The 6,000-nt window shown below is 44.3% G+C and overlaps 1 long non-coding RNA gene across 1 annotated transcript; it reads right to left on the bottom strand.

Annotated features, from left to right (window-relative positions):
- Window positions 1–2,452: 2,452 nt before the first annotated feature.
- Window positions 2,453–5,640, bottom strand: LOC118396126 (uncharacterized). The gene is made up of 2 exons (XR_004828133.2): window positions 4,560–5,640; window positions 2,453–4,125 (listed from the first exon to the last, which is right to left on the bottom strand). It is a non-coding gene; the product is annotated as an uncharacterized LOC118396126 (long non-coding RNA).
- Window positions 5,641–6,000: the final 360 nt, after the last annotated feature.

The following is a 6,000-nucleotide window of genomic DNA, read 5'->3' as shown; positions in this document are numbered from 1 at the left end:
GGCTTAGTTAGATTGTTGGCTTAGTTAGATTGTTAGGTTACTTGTTAGATATTACTGCATTGTCGGGACTAGAAGCACAAGCATTTCGCTACACTCGCATTAACACCTGCTAACCATGTGTATGTGACCAATACAAATTTGATTTGAGTTACTGGAGGAGGTGGGGAATCACCTGGATTCAGACACCCTGAATCCAGATGCTTGGGATGAGCTCTGTATAATTACAGACCTAAACCTCAGCACCTCTCGTAATGCCATCCAAGGCTGTGGTGGTACCATCAGCCTGGCTGTGGTGGGAGAGCAGGCACTTCAATTAAGTTTGTCCAGGTTGACAGACAAAGAAAAAGTGGACCTCCTGGAGGAAATGTTTGGGCCCAATGTCACTGCCGTATGGCAGTAGAGTTTTCCCCCCACATTTTGTTAGGTTACAGCCTTATTCTGAAATGGATTAAATAAAACATTTTCCTCATCAATCTACACACCCCATAATGACAAAGCGAAAACAGATTGTTTTTCTTCATTTTAGCAAATTTATAAAAGATAAATAAGGTATTTTGTTTGTTTTTTAAATTGAGCTCAGGTGCATCCTGTTTCCATTGATCAACCTTGAGATGTTTCTACAACTTGGAGTCCACCTGTGTTAAATTCAATTGATTAGACATGATTTGGAAAGGCACACAACTGGCTATATAAGGCCCCACAGTTGACAGTGAATGTTAGAGCAAAAACCAAGCCATGAGGTCGAAGGAATTGTTCGTAGAGCTCAGAGACAGGATCGTGTCGAGGCACAGATCTGGGGGATGGTACCAAAACATTTCTGCAGCATTGAAGATCCCCAAGAACACAGTGCCCTCCATCGTTCTTAAATGGAAGAAGTTTGGAACCACCAAAACTCTTTCTAGAGCTGGCCGGCCGGCCGAACTGAGCAATCGGGGGAGAAGGGCCTTGGTCAGGGAGGTGACCAAGAACCCGATGGTCGCTCTAGAGTTCCTCTGTTGAGATTGGAGAACCTTCCAGAAGGACAACCATCTCTACAGCACTCCAACAATCAGGCCTGTATGGTAGAGTGGCCAGACGGAAGACACTCCTCAGTAAAATTCATATTTTAAGCCCCCATGGAGTTTGCTGAAAGGCATCTATAAAGTACTCTCAGACCTTGAGAAACAAGATTATCTGGTCTGATGAAACCAAGATTGAACTCTTTGGCCTGAATGCCAAGGGTCACGTCTGGCGAAAACCTGGCACAATCCCTATGGTGAATTCTTGCTGGTGACAGAATCATGCTGTGGGGATGTTTTTCAGCGGCAGGGACTGGGAGACTAGTCAGGTTTGAGGGAAAGATGAACAATGCAAAGTACAGAGAGATCCTTTATGAAAACCTGCTCCAGAGCACTCATGACCTCAGACTGGGGCAAAGGTTCACCTTCCAACAGGACAACAACCCTAAGCACACAGCCATGACAATGCAGTAGTTGCTTCGGGACAAGTCTCTGAATATCCTTGAGTGGCTCAGCCAGAGCCCGCACATTAACCTGAGTGAACATCTCTGGAGAGAGATAGCTGTGCATAGATAGCTGTGCAGCCATACCCAAGAAGACACGAGGCTGTAATCACTGCCAAAGGTGCTTTAACAAAAGTACTGAGTAAATGGTCTGAATACTTATGTAAATGTTAGATTTCCTTTTTTCTTTTTCATACATTTGCAACAATTTCTAAAACCTATTTTTGCTTTTTCATTGTGGGGTATTGTGTGGAGACAGAGGTAAAACAACTATTTCATCCATTTTAGAATAATTCTCTAAAGCAACAAAATGTGGAAAAAGTGAAGAGGTCTAAATACTTTCCGAATGCACTGTACATAAGAAAGAAGGCACAGCCTGTTGGGTCCTACAACTCATTCCAGCCTCACAACCGGGAGGGAACCAGTGTTGCTAACTTAGCGACTTCGTCACTATATTTAGCGACTATTCAGAACCCTCTAGCGACACATTTTCAACAAATCCACTAGTGACAAATCTAGTACTTTTTCTGGTGTTATTGTAGACTTTTAAAAGCACGTATTGTTCTTACTCTTCTCAACAAGCAGCGGGTGCTGCTGTGGGCACCACCCCCGTCCCAAAGCACACCCAGTCCTCTCGCTTCAGTCCCTCCCAGCTGCAGTCAGAGCAGATGTTCACCCCTCCGCATCCAGACTGCAAATGAATCACGCTTGCTGGAAGCCGCCGCTGGCTGATCCCGCTTACATTCAGGGCGGGATGTAAATGTAAAATGTTCTTTGTCTAAAATAAATCACTGCACAAAAATAAATCACTGCATGTGACTCACACAGCCTCAGTCACTTACTCACCTTGTCTACTGTGTGTGTGCCCCTCTGTGACATAAGCTAAACATCTAGCTGGCTGGCTCATCATGTCTCAGTCTAAACTGTACACTCAAAAATGTATTCAGAGGCTGGTTGAAGCCATTTATTGGAGATGATACTTGGGCATAGTGCCTGTATTGTAAGGCTGATTTCTACACCAAACTTAGTGATGTAAAAAAACACATGAAAACTCAAAAACATACTCAAAAGGCAAAGTCTTATAACAGTTCCACCCAAAACAAGCTGCATTTATGGTTTAAAAAAATTGGCTCTGCAAAAAAGGCTGAGGCCACCATGGCATTAGCTATCGCTGAACACTGTTCCATGCTGGCATGTGGAACAGATACCAAATCTATAGCCTGTGCTGTTGTGGCTTTCCTCGAAGTGTTGTCTTAATAAAAAAGAGAAACTCCTTGGGATAGGGACTGACAATGCCTCAGTTTTGACGGGGATTAACAATGGGGTCCATAAAGTGCTGGAGGAGGAGTATGGTCTCAAATATCTGGTTCTTATTCGCTGTGTGTGCCACTCTGCAGCTTGCTGTAAGTCATGCTTCCAATGACACCATCCCCGTAGTGTGGAGTACTTGGTACGAGAGACTTATAACTGGTTCAGTGTCTCCAAAGCGCAGGGAGGCCTACAAAAGGCCATATATGAGACCATAAACTGTGTGGAGAAACCTTTACAGGTAACCAAGGTGTGTGCCACACGTTGGCTCTCCATTGAACCTGCGGTTTCACGCATTTTGGACCAGTGGGAGGAGCTTAGGCTGCATTTCGCAGTCACCAAGTCCAGTGAACACTGCTACATGGCTGTGGTTTTATACTCCATGTACAGTGATCCTCAAAACATATTGTATCTGATTTTTTAAAGTCAGTGCTGGGTGAGGTACAGTTGGCCATCAAGGCTTTTGAGGGAGAGCAAGTAGATCCTCTTAAGCTACTTGACAGCTTGGTTAGCCTGATCAAGTCTGTGAGCAGCAGGATGCTGAATCCACTGGCAAATGTTGATGTAATCAAAGGGCCAATAGATGGATACATCAGTCCCAAACCGTACCTTGGATACCTTCTTGAGTCAAAGGCAGCTAAGCTCCACCTTGTGCCTGAGGATGAAAACAATGTCCGAAAGCAGTGTGTAGCCTTCACCATCTCCCTCAGTAATGAGTTGAGGGTGAGACTGCCGGACAACATCGAAGCATTGCAGTACATGTCAGTTTTAAATGTGGAGGAAACTCTGAAGCACAATAAGAGCCCTGGAGAAAAAGAAAAATAGCCAAGCTCCTTGGCTACTTCCCTGCAGAGATAGACAAGATTGTCCAGCAATGACGTGCCATCCATCTTAGTAAATGGAATGAGACAAAAAACACACTGGGCTTTTGGAGTGTTCAGGGATGCAGCTGATATCAACCTGTTTCAAGAACTTGCCATGGATGCTGTGTCTGTGTTGTCCTTGCCACACTCGAATGCTGAAGTCGAGAGAGTATTCAGCCAGATGAGTGTGGTAAAAAGCTATATAGAAAACACATTTCCTTGCAGACTCTTAACTCCATCCTGTACATTCGATATGGACTGAAGGTGTCTGGTGAGGCTTGCTATGAGCACAAGCTGCCTGATAATGTTTTTCAGCTTTTTGGCACATCAGCTGCTTACTCATGTAAGTCAGCTCCTTCAGTTGCTGAACCTGCCATAGAGAGCCTTGACCAAAATGATGATGACCCACTCTTTCTGTGAGCCAGCACACCCTTTGTGTGTGTGGAGGAGGGTCTGGAAAAACAAAACAATTAACCTGAATTAGGGCCAGACTAGTTACCATAGTTGTCTCACATTGCCATTGACAGATTTTTTCTATTTTCTATTTTTGGTCCATTTAGATTGTTAATGTCGATTGTACAAAAATAAAATAAAATGTTATGGTTAAAAATGTTCATGTTTTACTGTGACTTGTTGTAGGCTCCTAAGTGGACCATAAGGTTACAAACCAAACTAAAAAAACTAAACTTAAAAACAAAAAAATAAAATAAAAAATGAAATAGAAAACTAAGTAACTCTGCCAGAGTGTCTCTTTTGGGTCACTTTTGGCGGTCCCAAGCCCGGATAAAGGAGGAGGGTTGGAATTGTGACATTAAAAACCCCCCAAGAAGAAACAGAAGAGAGTTCATTTGTGGTTCTAAACATATTTCGGGTGTTTTTTTACTCACTTTTTGTCTCTCCCATGATGTTATTCCTCTCTCCTACTGCATCCATCACAATTACATGCACATGGCCAATTATGCAAATTCGGCGATGGCTCATTTAATTAACAACTTCTAGGGACTTTTAGGACAGCCAATAGCTACTTTCCTTACTGAGGAGTTGGCAACACTGGAGGGAACAACAAACTGGCTTTGGGATGATGGCACTTGGGGATAAAGTGCAGCTCCTCCGTTTTTCCATGTGAGCAAGGCCATGAAAGTGAGCTGCACAGGTGCTACACTGTACACAAACGGAGCAGATGGAAGTCGGTTTGCGTCGCTCTTTACATATTTCTACGTACGTGTGTGGTGTGGCTGAATTTTTGGAACGCGATGGAAACGGACCTCCGTCGGCTCCGTTTGCTAAGACTGTGTAGCCCTCTTTAGACTCAGCATGTCCGCTCTCCTAGGACGCAGCACTGGCAGCGGCGGAAGATAGCGCGCAAAGCCTACGCCTCCCTGCCTTACACACTCTCTCTCTTAGGTTTAACGTGAGCCATTTATCTCCCTCTCCGTCTGAAAAGGCAGTGAGTGGGGAGGCACGGTGCACTTTTTTATATCACTTTTATATCACTTGCAGCTCACTTTCGTGGCCTTGCTCACATGAGAAAATGGAGGAGCTGCACTTCATTCCCAAGTGCCATCGTCCCTTAATTTACACAGTTTTAACATTTACACAGCAAATGGAGCAATGGAGGTTTGTTTGCATCGCTCTCGGCGTATTTGTACATACATTTGTGCAGCTGAATTTTTGGAATGCAACGCAAAGGGACTCCGTCGGCTCCCTTTGCTTAGCCTGTGTAGAGCCCTTTAGACTCTACCCTCAGAGCCTTGTCAGGTTTCAGCCAGGGGCGAAAGTCAGCATACCCGCATTCCCTCTGATCTTATCGGTTCCCATCACTCTAGGTGAACAAGGCATGTAAATGTAACATGGGAACCTAACACTTCCCCATTCACTCTGTGGCTTCCTGTCACTCATTAGCTCAGTTTTAATTTATTTAACAGGGGAACAGGTTTTTGTTGGCTCACCCATGAAACTCCCTTACAGGTGTAGGATCTAAATTTGATCACATTTGCAGGAGAACTTTCCTTCTGTAGCAAACTGGCTCAAATTAAGATCCTGCATCTGCAGCCCACTTAGTTTTGGGGATTTTTTGACAAGCCAATGGAAACTCTGCTCTATTGATGGAGAACCCTATCTATTGAGCTCAGTACTATCAGTACAGTTACTTCTACTTTCTGGTTAAAAAGAGAGAAGGTGTCAGAGCCCCAGACAGCTATCGGTTATTTGCGAGTCCACAACGCTCGGGTCTTTTCCTCGTCCTGTTTTTACACTTGCGCTTGGTAAGCGCAGTCAAGGCACACTCTACTTCCACAATATTTTAGAGCCAAGACAGACCAGACACAT

The sequence above is a fragment of the Oncorhynchus keta genome, chromosome 17 (assembly GCF_023373465.1).
Source record: "Oncorhynchus keta strain PuntledgeMale-10-30-2019 chromosome 17, Oket_V2, whole genome shotgun sequence".
Classification (NCBI taxonomy): domain Eukaryota; kingdom Metazoa; phylum Chordata; class Actinopteri; order Salmoniformes; family Salmonidae; genus Oncorhynchus; species Oncorhynchus keta.
This window is presented reverse-complemented; position numbering and strand designations above follow the sequence as displayed.